Below are 20,053 nucleotides of genomic sequence, written 5' to 3' on the forward strand. Positions count from 1 at the left end.
TTCCAATTAGTGAAACAAGGAAAGGGCTAATTTCCACTATACTGTTTACTTCTCAAAACTCTGTTCAGGATGGCTTGAAACTATAAAATTCTTCTGAGGAGAGGAGGAAAAATATCTGTAACCTTAATAGAAAATGACTTTAGGCAATGTTGCATTTCATCAGTTATATGTACTAGTGAGTTTCACTAAAATCAATAATTTCTTTACTGTAGGGTTAGTAGATTTGGGCTGCAAACTTCTGGGCAACAGTTTCCTGTTTTTTTTTATTTTTGTTTCTTAGCTGTCATTCAGCAGACACATGGATTTTTATACTATAGATCTGATAGCTCTCCTTTAAAGGTTTCCCATTAGAATTTGTAGTAAATTTCAGATACAGATCAAATTATTATGAATCACACCAAACATTTTTAACATCAATTCATGATAAAAATGTTTTGCAGTGAAAATAATATTTCGTTAATTAGGAGATTAAGCTTTTCATCTGAAGGGAGTATATAAAAAAAATTCAGCAATCCTAGCAATAGCATCTTTGACTTCTTATTGAATTCTTTCTCTGACTCCCCATCACTCAAATATGTTTGCATAGGGATACATCTAGAAGCCAGAATAAGCTGTTGCTATGTCAACACTAGCTACCTAGGAGAAGAGGGGAGGTAACAAAGGCAGCCAAAATTAGCAACATCCCTTCCTAAGCTGCAGCAGAGTCATTGCTTCTGAGATGGCTGGAATAAAACAGACATACTTTAATTAGCTTGGTGGGAATCTGCAGGCCTCTTTGCAGCAATTCACAGTATTTGGGCTCTGAACCAAATAAAGACACACTTCTCTAAAAAGAGATAAAAGATTCAGAAGAGGCTTTGCCTTTGAGACCATGAAGGAGGGATGAGAAAGCAAGGACTCTAGCAAGGGAGCTTGCATGAACTGGGTTGAGAGGCTAATTAAAAGGCATTCTCTCTGAAACTAGACATCCCTGTCATAATTTGAAGTGACTCCAGGATGACTTTTCACAGCTGTTATGCTCACTGAAGGTGGAGTTGTCACACTCCACTATCTAAGGGCACATTTGTTGTTTACATTTCCCATGTTTGCTATGGGAAACACCAGTGTACTTGCAGCAAGCAGGATTCTTATGTAAAACGTGAAGCCGCCCTCAGAGGGGATTATTGCATCCAAGCAAGATGGAGCCTCTCAAGCTGAGTAAACATTGCTAATAGGCAAGAAGCATCGATGGTAGTGCCAAAATAAACAACTGAAATTAATTTGAGGAAATTTTTACAGGCAGAAGTGGCCCACACAACGCATAGGGGCAACTATACATTGTTCAGTATATTTACACTGGTAGCCAGAATTGGCTTTCAGCAAACCACAATGTGTAACCACAGCAGTAAACCAAGAAGAAACACATTGATTTTATGTATGTCAAAACAGCGGGGAAAACTAAGAACACTGGATGTCAAAGTCTTTCCATCTCATGCTACCCAAATAAAGTATCAGTCTTCCTAATGCTCATCTTTTTCCCTTTGTTTTATTTTTATACTTTCAGTAGTATATCTCATTAATTTATTTACTAGATTTATATTGCACCCATTTAGAAACTCCTCAATATGGCATGCATCAAAAACTAAGAAATGAAGAGATACAATGGAAGGGATAAGTATTGGAGTCATTAAGGCGGAAGGATTCTTGGAACCACTAATTGTTATAGAAGCATTTAAAAGAGGTGCTTCTTCAGGTATGGAATAATATATGAAGTACCACATTTCAGAAAGTTAAAGCATATCAGTATGAGTCTCTTTTTTTTAGAAGTTTACACAGCTGCTTTGTAAATTGCTCTCAGATATCCCTCCCCCCTCCCTCAAATGTATATCAGGAAAGAATTATAAAGCAGTTCATAAGAGCTTCAAAAATGATGTAGCTGTTTTAATGATTTGAAAAAAAGATGTTTCCTACACTTCTTGGAAATAGACTTTACAAAATACAATATTAGGACATAGCATCAGCTACCGGTTCTGCCGAAGTGGTGCGAACCAGTTGAATCCCATCACTGGTCTGTCCCCAATCCTGGGGTTAATGTGTTGTTTTGGTGTACGTATGTGTGTAGTGTTTTTATTATTGGGCTTCCTTTAATCTGGCCTGACTAATTTTATATAGCTTTTTAATGGTTTTAACCATTTATTAGATTTTGTAAATCCCACAGAGTCCACTGGAGTGGACACTTGTAGCAAACCTAATGAAAGAATAAATAGATCTACTTGATTGTGTCTGAATGGTTTTCTAGAGTTAGGGATAGCAATAGCAATAGCAATTCACAGTGCTTTACAGCCCTCTCTAAGCAATTTACAGAGTCAGCATATGGCCCCCAACAATCTGGGTCCTCATTTTACCGACCTGGGAAGGAAGGAAGGTTGAGTCAACTTTGAGCCGGTCAAGATCAAACTCCCTGGCTGTGGCCAGAGTTAGCCTGCAATACTGCACTCTAACCACTGTGCCACCACAGCTCTTATGGATGAAATCCAATAAACTCTTGCCATGGTTTACTGAGTTTGGAAAGAATTCTGCAACCCATTCTGGGTCTACCAATTTAATGAATACTAGCAAAATCTCTTGCAGCATGCTCCAAGACCTCCTATCTGCGATGACATTAGCCTAAACAAGGGCAGTAATTAGCCAACATGCTGAAAAAAAATAAAAATTACATTCATCTATAAATGACAGAGATTACATGACTCAGGAAAGGTTGAATAAATTGCTTTCCACCTTCCAAATTAAGCACTTCTGAAACTGAAGGAGCAGAAGAGGCTTAGTGAGTCTTTGATTTAAGCATCAAAACACGCTGAATTGGATGGTAGTTCCTACAGTTGTAATATTCATAATGCTACCCAACTTTATACTACATAAAGGGGAAATAAATCTTAATGGGAATGCTGAATTAGACCGAACTTCTTTCTATATCTGAAGTAGTCAAACAGATTCCAGTGCCAAATCTATCAATAGGACATGAGTACTGTGATAACCTCATTCAATCAGACAGCGATTATTAAAAAGCAGGGATTTTTTGACAATGTTATCAGGGGAAAATCACCTTCTAATTTCTTAGATGATGAATTCTGCTTTTTTTAAAAAAGGAAACAGGATATTTGGATATCAAAAGCATTCTTACCATACATTGAACTGTGACAAACAAAAGAAACAGAGATCGTAGAAAGCATAGAAAGACAACTAAGTTATACTGAAAGTGTGAATGGCTTCCAAGAACCTCAGTAGGGTTCCCTTATTGTATTATCATTTCCCATACATAAGTACAAAGAAAATCTGTTTCTTCTTCAACTTTATATTTGAGTTAGACCTTTTTCTAAATCCTGCTCTTCTAATACAGCATAAAGCAATCACAGTAGAAATAGACTGGGAGTTTTCTTGTTGAATAAATGAAATCACTGAACTATGGACCTATACAGAGCACTGCTGCTAAAAGCACTCACTCACTGGCAATGCAAAATGCATGCAATATTTTGATGGACTTTTTGGAGTGAGAGAAAAGATTTATTTTTTATTTTTTTTGCAAGAGCTTAACTCAAGAAAGACAGAAAAAGATGATGTATAATTTGCATTTCATCATTAAGGTGCTAATTACTAGAGACTGAAAGACAACAGTAAAACCATACGTAGGCAATTTTGTTTTTTAAAAAGATTACTTTTCTATTTTGTTAATGTTGCACATTAAAATATACAAACTATGAGGCAATTTTTATGAAAGTATCTGTGATATTCTTTCAAATGAATTTTCTGGTGATGTTTGTATTATAAAACCTCTTGCGCGCAGTTTTATTTGTGTCCATTAAAAAGTATGTCTATAAATATATTGCATATATTTCAGTAGTGAGATTTTTCTGAATATGGGCAGTGTAGCTATTTTGAGTTGTTCTAGTTCTGAGTACCACAAAGTTATTTTGCCATTGAGCAAGTCAATAAAACATCTTCATAAGAACATAATTTCAGAATGATTAAGATGTACTTCTATCCAAACTATCCTAGAGCTGCATGCACTGCATGTATTAAAATGCTCACACACATTGCAAATAACACAACATCAAAAAGTACAACCTGTAACCCTCAGTAGAGGAAGATTCTTCCTGACTGAGGAAGAAGAAAAGTGTTTGTGGGCGATTATTTAACAGGGAGTTGAATGAATACTTTATTGTCAAAGTACAACCATGTATACATTGAGATTAGCTGAGCCTCCCTTCGTGCTCCCACCCCCCAACTCACAGTGACAACAAACCCTATAGGAACACTATAGTCGTAATGATTATATCTTTCTGTGTTCAAGCTGAAATACGGAGAACAGAAATTGTAGGGGAAAAAGTGACAAATTGCAACAGGCATATTTCCAAACATACAATAAAGGAACAGAGATAATAATGTTCTATATTCCCTAACATTTAATGCCTGGTCAGCTAAGGCTATGGTCACTTCTCAGGGGTATGTGTGCCTTCTGTCTTCCACAGTAGAATAAACATAGACATAGCAATTAGATTTTTTTTATTCCTTAAATTATTTCTTCTGCAGCACGATAAAGAATGATATTTACTGAGTCTCTATGACCTCGGCTTATTGATCCAGATAGCTGAACAAACATTCCAGCATGAAAGATCTACTAATCAATGGTTTGTTTTCACAACTGCTGTGACAAAGTATTCCCTAAATTGAGGTACAAAGGTGCAATTTAGAAGCCTTACATTGACTATATATAAAAATGGCAAATTTTTATACCTGACATCTGGTCAAATGAGCAAATGAGTTCAAATACCAGGAACAAGTAATTACCTCCTCATCTAATGAAGTCCTGCTATGTATAGAATTAGGTGACAGATGGTGCTAATACTTTCATTTTAGAATATAGTGCTATAGTTTTCCGCATAAACTAGAATATCAAGTGCTCAAAAGCCTAAATTCTAGCAAGCATCTCCTATTTATACTAGCTGTTCTTCAGCCTGTTGTACTATTCCCATGTCTATGACAAGAAAACTTGGGGGCCTCCAAATGTTGTTGAATGCCAATTTCCAAACAGTAGCAGGATAAGAATTATAGTCCAAGCATATCTGGAAAGGGAAGATCATCAATCCTTGACCTAGTACAATGCTAGAAATCCTCCTGATGTAGAACAGCTATTATCTGAAGGTAACTTATAGTATTTGGGATCTTATGAATGCCATCATATACAGTATACAGCTAAAGACATACAGTTTTCCACAGTATACCAGGGGTAGGCAACCTTGGCTCTTTTACGACTCATGGACTTCACAGCTGTCTCAGGAATTCTGGGAGTTGAAGTCCACGAGTCATAAAAGAGCCAAGGTTGCCTACCCCTATGTCATGCTGTAAATGTAAAAGTAAATAAACATGGGATCTAAAATTTCACAGAGGCTATAGCTTTCAGTATAACCTTAGTTACATACAGAGTTATGAACTATGTTATATCACTTTTTAAAGGACAAACTAAGCTGCTATTGAGCTTTAAATTAAAGACTTCTCATTTCAATCCCGAGTTACAAATACTGCCCTTTATTGGTATCAAATCAGATTCTAAAACAGATAAAAAATTACAAACAAGCAAAAACATTATAGTTAAAAAGGAGGACTAGAATGTAATGGGTTTAAAAAAAACAAAGGTATTTTCACAAAACAAAATATTAGATTGAGTTGCTCAGTTTAACAAAGATGGCAATTCAATATAGAAGTTAAATATTCATATCATTGTACTGGAACAGTAAAGACCATAGAATGACATAGTCTCCCAACTTCATTTTCTGCAATCAGTTGTTTAGATTGGCCAGAACCCCTAAAGCAATGGTATATTAACATGGTTTCATATAGCAATCCCAAACAATCTGATTGATAGTACTAAGTGCTGTTGAAAGATCCAGGCCAAAAAACAGAGTTGCATGCAAAGATTCACAATGAGCCTTTAAGATAGTTTCAAACCAGACTAAAATATGTATCTTAGCTGTCATTTTTTTAGTGAAAGAGTGTATAATAGTAGGCTAAAAATGTTGATTGTAATATACAGATGGAACAATGGGAAAATATGTGGCTGAAAGGGCTGACATTTACACTATGTTATAATCCTAAAAAGAATTTTTATAAAATGAGATACCATTGTCATATGACACCAGGCAACCTGTCTGGAATGTACAAAGACACTTTGAATGTTTTTTGGAAATGTGACTAACAAGGGACTTTTTAATCATCTTTGGGGAACATTTAAAACAAGCTAGAAAATTCTGGATTCAAATCCACAAACCGATTCAGAGGATTTCAAAGACTAATATACAATTGAGACCAGAAATTCTTCTTTTGGGACTGATGGACAAACAGATATGAAACTTTGCTTTTGTACATGATAACTGCTGTGAGATTATTATATGCACAAAGATTGCTAGATTTGGCACTAGTCACAATGGAGGAATGGTTAGTGAAAATGATGGAACTTGCTGAGATGGCTAAACTGTCTTATTTCATCAAAGAAAAGACAATATCTACATTTATTGTTGACTGGAAACCCCTTAAAGAGTTTTTGTATGAAACAGAAAAAAATAAATTTATGATTTATGCTCAGATAGGCTAGATTATAGAGAGAAGAGAGTTATGTTGTAATTATAAAGTAAGAAGTAAATTTATAATCATGCTTGTAACTGCTGTAAAGAAGATCAGAAATTACTTTGTCTTTTTTCTATTTTTCCCCCTTTCTTGCATTTTTACCTTTCTCTTTCATTTCTTTTTTTTCTTTTTCTTACTTTATATTAGTTTGTATTAGTTTATAGTTTCCTTTTTAAAAATCTTTAATAAAATTATATTTTAAAAAGGTATTTTTATAAGGTAAATTTGACACATGGTTATAATTAATTAAATAGAGTCCTTCTGAAAAAGTTTCCTATTTTCTCTTAGGTAAGCAGCTGTGACCACCATTAGTTCTTCTGTTCTTAAAATCTTCTTTCTCTTATAAAAGTAACTGACGTACGTTTTGACCAGCTGGTACACATAACAGCAGAAAGCTCCTACAATAGTATGATCTGATTGAATTTCAAATGCCAAGTCTTCAAGACATTTACATTCCTTACCCTTATCCACACTGATGCCTGTGTTACGGTGGGATAACCTAGTCAAAAGTTGAAAATGGAGCACTGATGTGGAAAGAATGAATAGACATAGGAATTGTTCTGTACTCACTGTTAATTAGCCAAAATCACTTTTTTTTTATTACATTTATATCCCGCCCTTCTCCGAAGACTCAGGGCGGCTTACAAGCTTAGCAGTAGCCTTCATTCTATGTATATGCCTGCTTGTTAGGGCTTTCACACACACACCCCAAGCGGCATTATTACAAAGTCAGCTTATTGCCCCCAACAGTCTGGGTCCTCATTTTACCTACCTCGGAAGGATGGAACTTTAGGGTTTTTTTTAAAAAAAAGTAATAATAATGTCATATGCATGGTAGAGAACTGTTTTCTTTCTCCTAAATTTTCTGGGGAGTTTCCACTAGTGCTTGCCATAAATCTCCACTCAGACAATATTTATTTTTCAAATCTTCTAGAATAAAAGACTCAACTGAAGACCGAAAAATCTCACATCAGATGTTAAAAAGTAAACAAGGGCTTTCTTAAGGCACCTGCCTGGACATAATTATACAGCTCCAGCTGGATTTATTGACTGGTCATTCCACACAATATAATGTCTGTGAAAGAGAAAGAAAAAACTGGACTACAGGCCAGATCCTTATTTCATTAGGATGCATACTCCACATATTCCACCAAGATGAATATTGGGGAAACATCCTACTGTTTGTCCTAGTCACCTTTTAGGTTTTGTCTGAATACAAAGGCTATAATTTCTCTATAGTGTACATTTAGGGAAGACGTTCAAAGAACTTGGAGCAGAAGAAACTGATAGTTTTGGAAGTAATACACTTTATTTTCTAAAGCAGTATTTCTCAACCTTGGCAACTTGAAGACGTGTGGACTTAAACTCCCAGGATTCCCCAGCCAGCCGATTGAAAAAGGAACACCCAACTGCAATACGTTCAGTACTGAACTGGTATTTTCCAAAAGATAATGCTGCACTAACTATGGTAAGCAAATAATAATAATAATAAATAAAATAAAATATGGTGCTCTCCATCTGGCCTGGTTCCGCCACATTCTAAGTTTCTGTAGGAAGAAACCAGAGTCTGGTTCCATATACCAGAGTCACACAATTGTTTAGTATGACATGCAAGTCCAGCCATTATATCAACTGTTATTGGGAAAAGATAATTTTGAGCTGAGGATGAACAAGGTACTTGCAATGAATAAAGAGGGGAGCGCTATAGGATGGCACTGTTTTCAAAATAAATGATGAATAATGCTGCAATGGCACATGAAAGCCATGGAAAGGGAGACAGGCAGAAATGACACAAACTGTGTAAGAAGGCAAGTTTCCCAACTCCACTTGCTGAGGAGTAAAAATAATTTATAATGTAATTATGGATGAAGCATGCTTATGCACAGCACGCGTGTATATACTGATGTGGAGGGGGGGGAGAACTCGGTCACTCATATTTTTTTTCTTTTAAATAAAGAATTAAAGGGTACCAGGATTTACCACTATAGCTCATTTATTTCCAATGTTGTTCCTAAATCAACCTCCCTACTTATGGCCTGCATCTTATTTGTATAAATATATCAGTTTAATACTGGAGGTATTCTCCCTTTCCACCAGCCCATTCTGAATTATGCCCTTAAGGTCTCAAGATTTGCTTCTTGAAAATCCTCAAATCCACATTTCCTAGACCTGTTAACAAGCTTAGATAGAAGCTTTGAGAAGAACAATTTTTCCCCCCAGAGTCAACAATTACTTCAACAGCCTAGTTGATCAAACAGCCCATGATTTTTTTACAAAGTTTTGACTTTAAAGGTTGCATTAATTTTAAATGCAGTTATCTGAAATCACTATATAATCCTTCTTTAAAGAACACTTCATTCCTCTCTCTCCCTTTCTCTGTCTGTCTCTTTTTCTCTCTCTCTCTTCCTTTATATCTATCTTTATTTTTACAGTGAAAATCTAAATCCCAGAATCCATAATTCTGAGTTTTATTTAGAAATGCAAATTTTGTTTCTTTCCTGCTTTTTCTTCTCATTTCTTTTCATTCCTTTGCCACAATTCCCCTATCATTTTTATGGGATAGTTCAATAAAGCATAAATATCCAGAATTATGACTAGGTTACAAAGAAAGACAATTTGAACGATTGGATGCTCTTTACAATTGCTTCAGAATGGTGAAAGCTGTAGGTTTAACATTAATGTGGTTGCTATTAAAACTTTAGGAGGATTCCATGCAAACCATCAAAAATTATATATACAGTTTAACACTTAATTGCAAATTGTTCACATTAAAGATGGCATAATATATTTTTAAATACTGATTAGACTCTGCTGGGTTGGAACTTAGAAAATTCATACCACCAAATTCCCATTCCTTATCTCAACTTAATTTGTTCCCCTCTTTGCATCAGAATTGTGATTTACATCCTTTTCTTTTAAATGTTAAGTCCTTTATATTTTTCTTCCAACAACCTAGCTTCTAGGACCGACTAGATGGGTACACTTCCTAATCATGGATTAATCCATGATCTTTTCTGTCACTGATACCAATTAAAATCTTTCAACAATGCTTTAACAGTTCCCATGGAAATCTGGCATTAGAATGGGAGTAACTTGAGGAACAAACTTAATTTTGAAATTTTCTCCCCCCTTCTTCCCCTCAAAACAATTCTGAAGTATTCTCCTGCTGTTGTAATGGTATGTGTCATAAAAATATCACAAATTATATCAGCTTGATAGTAGCCCAGAATTAAATTAAAAGTTTTCATCCTCAGCACATGGCAAAGTATAACCCCTTCCATCACTGATTTGTAGTTTAGCATTTGTTTTTATGTGACCTGGTAAAAAATTCCATTCTATCTCAAATTCTTTCTCTGTTGTTTTAAGAACATAACAGGCATCTCAACATTCTTAATATATGCAGGTAGGCCTCGAGTTACAACAGTTTCATTTAGTAACCATTCAAAGTTACAATGGAAGTAAAAAAAGTGACTTATGACCATTTTTCACACTTACGACCCCATGGTCATGGGATCAGAATTTAGAAGCTTGGCAACTGGTTCATATTTATGACAGTTGCCGTGTCCTGGAGTCATGTGATCACCTTTTGCAACCTTCTGACCAGCAAAGTCAATGGGAAAGCCGGATTCACTTAACAGCCATGTTACTAATTTAACAACTCCAGTGATTCACTTAACAACTGCGGCAAGAAAGGTTGTAAAATGGGGCAAAACTCACTTAACAACTGTTTCGCTTATATAAAAATCAGGCACAATTGCGGTCGTAAGTTGAGGAATACCTGTATAGAAAAAGATATGTATGGAGAACTTCTGGGACTCCACTGACTTTTTCCTCATACTAAATGAAGTGCAAACCATGAACCTTAAAAAACAAAGAAAACCCTTCCTGTTTTCAAATAATGCATCATTATAGCAGACAGATAATAATCCTAATGCCTTTTCAAATAATAAAGATAGAAGGGGTAGGAAAACACAAAATGGTTATGAGTGGAGGATAACACCATCTGGTATGTCCATAAAATTCAGTTAATAAGTCAGAGCAATTGGACAATAAAATGTTCATCGAGAAACATCCAGAAAAATATCCATGACTCAAGGGCATTTGTAAACAGTCTCTTCATATTTGCATTAATGAGGTGAGTGAAATAAACATTTGTATTAAATTGTCCACCATATCTTTAATATTCTTTTTGTGTTGCCTTATCCCAGCAAGCACATATTCTTAACTGCCACAGAAGAAATTGCTTTTTTTTTTAAAAAGTCACTGGGGCTGTAGAGAACTTTGCCATTTTCAAATACGCTTCAGCATGGTTCAACGTACAGCTTCTTGAGAGAAATGATTTTTGACTGGAAAGTTCAGACGTGCACAAAAGTAGATGTAAGTCTCAGCACGCTATTGATCCAAATCTACTGCAGTCATGCTTTTTCACGCTCCAGTCAGATCCTGACAGGGTTGGCCTCCTCTCCATTACAATGACAGTCACAACCACGGCCTCCATCTGCCTTCCTCTCTCCCCTTGTAATCCAGCAACATCTAAGACAGCAAGAGAAGAAAATGGCTTTTCCAAATTAAGTTCAAAGCAACTGAGGCAAAGAAGGAACCACGGAATCCTCATCTGAAAGAACTGAGCTCTAGCACTGTTTTATCTCATCAAATAATGGGTCAACTTTCAAGCGAAGTCTAGCTAATGCAATTGAAATGAGAGGAGCTCATTTGATGACATTGTTCAAATGCAGCCCTTGGGTGAGAAATCTTCAGTTACTGTTAAAGCTTAGTTGTTAAAAAGTTTCTCAAACACACACAGGTTTACCTCTCAGCAAAGGGAGATTGCCACACTTGACACCAACAGTCACTAGAGCAATTCTTGCATGTCTGCAAAACCCTTCACTGGGATACAGGTACTCCTCGACTTACGACCACAATTGAGCCCAGAATTTATGTTGCTAAGTGAAAAATTTATTAAGTGAGCTTTGCCAACATTTTACAACCTTTCTTGCCACACACCATGATGTTTGCTTGCCACCCATTGCAAAAAAAAAGTCATAAAATCAGGTCGGTCACATTTTACGACTGTCATGACTTATGACCATGATTAGCAGGCTCCATTGTGGTCGTCAGTCGAGGACAATGGATGGAATGGATGGAATGGATAGAAACTAATCAAGGAGAGAAGCAACCTAGAACTAAGGAGAAATTTCTTGACATTGAGAACAATTAATCAATGGAATGACTTGTCTCCAGAAGTTGTGGGTGCTCCAACTTTGGAGGTTTTTAAGAAGAGATCAGGCAACCATTTGTCTGAAATGGTATAGGGTTTCCTGTCTGAGCAGGGGGTTAGACTAGAAGACCTCTAGTCTGTTATGCAGTTGTTAAATTAGTAACATGATTGTTAAGTGAATCTGGCTTCCCCATTGACTTTGCTTGTCAGAAGGTTGCAAAAGATGATCACATCACCCCAGGACACTGGAACCATCATTTATTTATTTATTTATTTTAATTCCATTTATATCCCGCCCTTCTCCGAAGACTCAGGGCGGCTTACAAGCTTATGAACTAGTTGTTAAGCATCCAAATGTAAATCACATAACCAAGGGTAAGTTGCAACAATCATAAGTGTGGAAAAATGGTCACAAGTCACTTTTTTCAGTGCTGTTGTAACTTTAAAGTGTCACTAAATGAACTGTTGTAAGTCAAGGACTACTTGTATATGTTCCCTTTAGATTTTGGTAGAGTTTATAGAAAACAAAATTTCAAAAAACAAAACAAAAACAAAACCCTTCAGAAAAAGATATATTTTTCTCCCAGTGGGTATTATAAACCACCTTGTAACTTGAATTATACTCCATTGCATAGAGACATGGATACCATGATAAATAACCAAGTTAATAAAATTTTGGAAAAGGCAATCTTGACCATGAGAAAAAGGACCTTTTCCCCCCATAAAATGTCTTGTAAAACTTTCTCAGAAAAGAATCTTCAGGGAATTTCCATTAGTGACACATACTTCCCCAAAGAGTGATTATTGTTGGGTTTTTTTCCAAAAACAGCCTGCAAGAAGCAACACGTTGGCCGTCATTTCATATCGTCAACAAGTTGAGAAAGTTGTTATTCTGATGAAAATGCTGGAATTGAATTCCCACTAGTGAAAATTCATACTAAGTTGGCCCTGAAAAAAAGGTGTGTTTATGGAAAAAAATCCTGCAACTTCCTTCCTATACTCCAAAATTTAGCTGCTGCAAGTTGGTTACGGTCCACAAGACAAAAGAAAAAGGCCAAAACAGAAAGGGATGATTACAGCATAAATATATGGTAAGTTTTGTTTTGTGTTTTAAGCACAGAAATTATCCTACAGGGCAGGATAATTGTGTATTTGCCTAGGACTTTCCATGCAATTGTCTCTCTTCTGTGACATATAATTTAATGGGGTAATATAATTCAGACATACATGTGGGACTCTGTATCCTTAGAGTAAGCATCTTTGATATAAAGGAAAAATCTCACCTTTTGCTTAAGCTGTAGAAAATGACAAATGGCTCTATTAGTTTTTACTTCAGAATAGCACTGAAACTGATGTGTAAGAACATCAGCATGAGAATAAATTCAAAATATAGTTTAGCATTCTGTCCTTGGGAAAGTTCAAAGAGATGTCTTCAAGCTTGTACCTTGAAGACAAATATCCTCAAATATTTCACTGCCCAAGAAGGACCAAACATTTGTGCAATCAGGGCACCAACATAACACAAGCAAAGAACAGATGCCATCCAACAAGGAACCTGCTAAACAGCAGCTGAAATAATTTGCATGTCACACTTTGAGGAGGAATTTGAATACCCTAGAGGCAGAAATGCCATATTCTGTTTAAAAATATCCAGCGTGCAACGGTATGTTGAATGGATGCATTGGGATTCAAGTTCAAGCAAAGCAGAGTCTTCTCCTCTTGCTTTGTGTTTAGCCCTTATAGACAGCCAAAGCCTTGTTTCCCCTCTGTTCATCGACCATTGCCACCCACCCACACCATGGTTTTTGTGGAGCAATTTTCCTAAATAAGAAACGGCCCAATCCACCCATACAAAGAGGCATGTTTAGTCATCAAATTCATTTTGCTCTTCAACCCATTGTGTCAGAATCTCCCCATCTCATTTAAAAATTTCTCCAAGCGAGTTTGCTGATAAATAAACTGACATTTCCAACAGTAAGAAGGTAGAAAACCCAAACTAATTACATTAAAAAAATCAGATGGAAAGATACACACACACACCACACACACACACACACAAACACACACACACACACACACACACACACACACACAGAGACTGATCAAGAACTTTTAGATTAATGAAAATCTTAAGTTCTGAACAAGTACTCTTAAAGAAAAAGATCAAGAGTATCGAATTCCACGAGTTTTCTCTTGTTTCCCTCCTTAAATATCTCTAGCATTACTTCAATAGTTGAACAGAAGAGAAGGGTATTCGAGCAGAAAGATTTTCCACAAGACCATCAATTATACAGGAAAGTCCTTGATTTACAACAGTTCATTTAGTGACTGAAGTTACAATGGCACTGAAAAAAGTGACCGATGAGCTTTTTTCACACTTATGACCATTGCATCAGCCCCACAGGTCACATGATTTACATTCAGATGCTTGACAACTGGTTCATAATTATGACAATGGCAATATCCCGGGGTCATGTGATCCCCTTTTGTGACCTTCTGATAAGCAAAGTCAATGGAGAAGCCAGAATCACTTAACAACTGTGTTACCTATTTAACAATGCTTTGTGCTTTGTCACTTTCACTATCATCTATTGCAGCTTTTTCCCTCCACATCTGCTAGCCACTGAACAAGCAGACCATCTGCTTTCCTTTGGCCATCTATTGCAAGAATTAAGTTTCTTTTTCTCATTCTTATATGGGATGAAACATTATATAGGCAGTCCTCAACTTACAACAATTTGTTTAGTGCCTGTTCAAAATTACAACGGCACTAAAAAAAGTTGACTTATGACCATTTTTCACACTTACCACCATTGTAACATCCCCATGGTTACCTGACCAAAATTCTTGGCAACTGACTCACATTTATGATGCTTGCAGTGTCTTGAGGTCATGTGATCACCTTTTGCAATCTTCTGACAAGCAAAAGTCAATGGGGAAGCCAGATTCACTTAACAACTGTGGGAAGAAAGGTTGTAAAATGGGGCAAAACTCACTTAATAACTGTCTCGCTTAGCAACAGAAATTTTGGACTCAATTGTGTCGTAAGTTGAGGACTACCTGTAGTCCCTATGCAGTTTTTAACTCCTTGGCAAAATTAGCCGTTATATTCTCAACAATTCAATCTTTTATATTCAATAAATATTACATTTTTAAGAAAAATCACAAATGGGGAACATTATAGACTATAACATAAATATAATTTGCCTGGATAATCAGTGTCCATATTCATTACATGGACAATATATATAATTCTTTTCTTAGGCTGTTCACTCCCAAACTTTTTGCAGGTCTTTTTGTGAATGTGGCACAGGAAGTGTCTATGGCAAAGTTCCCTAACCTTTCCGGCTTGGTGGTCCAGAATGAAAGGGACCCACATGATGGCTGCACTAGCGTGTGTGCACATACACAAGTGGGCTGTTTGACCCTATGGCATGCACATTGGTGCCTGCGCGCATGCACAAATGGACCACTGGCATCCGCGTGATGCTGGTGGTGGTGCTAGTGTCCCCACTCATGCACAAATGGGGTAGCTAGTGCTTGCATGGTGGTGCTACGAGTGGGATGGGGCTTGCCAGCTATTCCCAGGGCCCTGTGGCCAATATGTACCGGACCGCAGACCATAGGTTGGGGACCCCTGGTGTATGGAGATTCTCAGTCATCCAGATCATGGTTGTCCCAAAGGTGTTTTTTCAAGAGGGGGAGGGATACGACATCATCTATTTCCAGTCTACAATTCAGTCCTTTCAGCAGTTCCAAGGAAGACTCCACACCCATTTGCACTACTCAAGTGACTCTGAGGACACAGATAAACCTCCAAGTGACTTCAACGACTCTCTAAAAGAATGCAAATGATCAGCTGTCTGCAAGGAATATAAATCCTCCCATTCTCCACCATTCAGTCAGAGCTGAAGAAGCTTCTTGGATGAAAAGCGAAATGTCTTCAAAGAAACACAAGAAAGCCCAGTTGCCTCTTGGAAAAAGCACCTCTGTGGCACAGGAAGCATTACACAGTTTCCATTCATTTTATATTAGCAAACATTTGTTGAAACCACTTGGCACCTCAAAAACTGTCTGAACACAGCCAACGTTGCTCATGTATTCCTCAGTATCCTAATAGATATGCATCACAGGCATTTGTAATTGGAACAAGAAGTTTGGCAGTGCAACATATTTTGTGCCAGCAGGCAGACACAGGGAGTAAATGATGGAAGCCATTCCTTTTAATGTCCTGTGTTGTTTTCTATTAGATAGCATATACCTGCCTGAGGTAATTTAAATATTTGTTCACTTTTTAAAATATAGAACTGGCCAAAAAATGAAGATTCTGCCAAGTAGTCACCATCTTTGCTCAAAAATTATTAATTTAACCCACTCATGGTAGAATTATTCCTGCCATAAATGTTATGATCTAGTAAGCCGGCAAACCTTCTAAGGACTTCCAATAGGATCCAGCTGCACCCACTTTTGCCATAGCTTTCTTGTAGAGGTTGTAGGACTGATTCACATCCCTGGCAGTCTGATCAGAGATACTGTAAAGACAACTGGCGTGCAGGTATATGTGTCTGTATTACCAGTTTAGTAAGAACTAAACAATGACACGCCTGGAGTGCCTAGAGAATCCATATTTTTGCAATGAACAACCATTCTGGCTCAATTTATGCAATATATATATGAAGTCTTTGGTTATTTTAACCATGATCCACATATGGCTGGATCTGCCCATGGACACATGATCCACCAATGAGCCATATATCACAGTAAGTCACTTACCAGTCACAATTCACAAAGTCATACAACATGGTAAGTGAAAACCAAATAAGTCACATTAAAATTGCATATAATTATTCTGTTTCCACTGATTTCAATAATACTCTTAACGAACAGATTCACACATTCTGAGTTCAGTTTCCATTGTTTTGGGGGTTTAAAAATCTTTTTCCAAAGCTCAAACGAAAAATGCTTATAGGGTGAAAACCAGGGTCTTCATATAATCATGACTAGTCAGCAGCATTTATAGCTTTGATTCCAAGAAAAAAAAAAGATGGGATTTCCATTTCCTGAGTTGGGAGAGAGTTGTTAATTGGAAAACTCATTTTATTGAAGATTTTAATAATTGTCAGGGGTGTTATTTCTGAAAACTCCTAAATTCTTCTCAGGCAGCTTTAGCAAGAGATTTAAAAATATTTTAAATGCACCAACCTTTATGTTTTTACACTTATTCTATGGTAGCAATGTGTTGCTCACAAACAGATTGACAGTCAACTGCTTGAATCTGCTCTTAAAGGAAATGCTAGCAGTAAATTATTTTTATCCATGATAGCTCTAGCAAGTCTAAAAATGGCTTTTGGAGAAAACAAATTTGCTTAACAATGAGGAGAGGAGAGGAGAGGAGAGGAGAGGAGTAACGGGAGGGGGAACATGAGGGGGAGAGGAAATGGCTGTTTGAACCCAGTTTGTTCCTATCAACATGTTTTGGGTACAGGTTTAAATAGGCATTTGAGGTGGATTTTAAAGGTTTTATTGTAAATCTGATATTTGTCAACATTTCTTCATTCAAAACAAAAAACAAAGTCTGGGCTTTCCCCCCTTTAATTCTCTTAGAATTAGTGGCTGACAATTAGACCACTGTCTGAACACAGGAGTAGATGAATAGAAAGTTAGTCTTATAGACCCAAAATAAAAATGAGAGGACAGCTTTAGTTTCTAAATTACCAGCAGAAATAACAAGTTGATAATGGTGAAAGGAGAATATAAGTATTTCTTATTAACAGAAGTGTGTGTATGTGGGCTGCAATCCATAACGAGGGGCAAATTTGCAAACATTTCTACTTGAGTACACACTGGTGTCAATTTTCCCAGCACAACCCATTTATTTTAATAACCTGATATCTCATAAGAATTTATTTTTCAACTCATTCATGTGTCACTTCAAACTCGGCAAATTGTTTGACCACAAGAAACTGTAAAAGAACATTTGGACACCCAGAATGTATAACCATTTAGAGGGAGAAAGTATCTTTTGAAAAATGTTCCACATAACATGCACACAAGACATCACCAGTACTTTGTTCCTTTCATAGAAAGTTGGAGAAAATTAATCCCTCACGAGTTTCAGAATATGAAATTAATCCAAAATCACAGACCAGGACAAAAACAAAAAAAAAACAAAAAAACCTAAATATGATTCACTATGAAGCTTTGTGGTCCATCAAAACGGGGGAAAATGTAACTGATTCAGGCTATTAATTTTTTATCTGAATGTATCTACTGTATATTTGGTTTAAATAACAAATACATAACAAAAAAGCTAATTTTTAATTTGATTAGCTGAATCTGTATGTGATAATATGAAGAAAAGATCTGAAATGTTTTGCAAAACCGAGCCAGATCACCTTCTGGCATTCTTGTTCAATCTGTACAGCTTTTGGAAGATGACTTTTAAAATGAACTCCAAAATATACTAGAAGAGGAATAAAGAATATCTGGAGGTCTGGAGGGACATCCAACCTTCCAAAGAACCACAGGTTAGTGACATAGTGGAAGAATGGGAGTTGCAATTTTTCTGCCTTTTAATTTTGCGCCATTGGGGGGTTTTTAAGGGTAGAGATAGGAGTGGAAGACCAATAAAATCATCCACCCTCCTAGTGGCCCAGTTAGATACATGTGAGTGTGTTGCTCAGATATGGAGAGATTAAGAATAGGAATAGGAGCAAGTTACCTTGGAGAATGGATCCCTCTTTCCATTCCAAACACATTCAACATGATCCCATGACTGAAAACAGATGAAGAAAGAGGCTATTTCTTGAGTGTATTACAGAGAATGGGAGTTCCCATTTCAGCTGTTAATTCATCATTCATCATGTGCCAAAATTTTGTTATTTTATTGCTGAATTCTAGTGACACAGTCTTTGACTATATGCTGGCTTTCTCCAGGTTAACTTCTGGAATTATCAAGGGCTACGGTATGTACAAAAAAGAACAATAAACCAATGTGATATAATCAATCACCAAGAAATTCTGCAATCACAAGATAACAGAATATGCAAAAAGAAGCCGAATACAATATTTGGAGAGGGTTTATATGGCAGGGGCAGGACTTGTTTCTCAGAATTACAGCTGCTGACTGCTGGTGATGGGTAAGAGCTGAAGCAGTCTCCTCCCAGGAAATGTTAAGGGAAAGGAAGGGGAAGGGGAAAGGGAAAGGGAAGTGAAAGAGAAGAACTGTTACTTTAGAAATAATTATACTTACAGTGAACCTAGCACTAAAAATGCCCTTAAGTTTGCCACTAGCAGAAGATAATAGTGAAGTTTGCTATCCTATTTTTGTATAAATGTAGTGGGATTAACAGGGAAAAAGCAACTATGTCTCTTCACTGAATTTTGTTTCAGTTTTACTAAATAGGAAAATAAACAGCATCTTTTATTCAGCATGATTGAGAAGGAAGTTAAATATAAAATACAATTCCGGATCATATCAAGATATTTAGACAAAAGTGTATGATGAAACAAAAAAAAAATTAAAATAAGCAGGTAAAATAAAGATTAAGCTGCCAACCTATTTCAAATAGAATAGAATAAGAATAGAATGGAACTGGAAGGGACTTGAAGGCCTTCTAATCCAGCCTCCAAGAGAACCTATACCATCTCAGACAGGTGATTGTCCAGTCTCTTCTTAAAAATTTCCAGTGATGGAGCGGCCACAATTTCTGGGGGTAAGCTGTTCCACTGGTTGATTGTCTTCACTGTCAGGAAGTTTCTCCTTAATTCCAGGTTACTTCTCTCTTTGATCAATTTCCAACCATTGTTTCTTGTCCTTCCCTCTGGTGCTCTGCTAAACAATTTGACCCCCTCTGCCTTGTGGCAGCCTGTCAGATAGTGGAATACTGCTATCATGTCTCCCCTATTTCTTCATTTCTTTAGACTAGCCAAACTCAAGTTCCACAGCTGTGCTTCGTATGTTTTGGTCTCCAGACCTTTGATCATCTTAGTTGCTCTTCTCTGAATTTTTTCCAAACTCTCAACATCTTTTTTGTGATATGGTGACCAAAATTGGCTGCAGTATTTGAGGTGTGGTCTTACTAGGGCTTTATAATTTATAATTACCCAAGGCATATTTCTTTTAAAAAAGAAACTTTTAATAACATCACTATTTCATTTTTGTGATGAAATCATTAC

General features: G+C 36.6%; 1 protein-coding gene across 2 annotated transcripts in view; it reads right to left on the minus strand.

Moving 5' to 3' along the window:
* BRSK2 (BR serine/threonine kinase 2) overlaps positions 1–20,053 on the minus strand; it is a gene marked incomplete at its 5' end in the record, with an annotated part of 464,582 nt that overhangs the window by 321,221 nt on the left and 123,308 nt on the right. The window lies entirely within an intron of this gene.

Source organism: Vipera berus (assembly GCF_964194415.1).
Source record: "Vipera berus genome assembly, chromosome: 1".
Lineage (NCBI taxonomy): Eukaryota > Metazoa > Chordata > Lepidosauria > Squamata > Viperidae > Vipera > Vipera berus.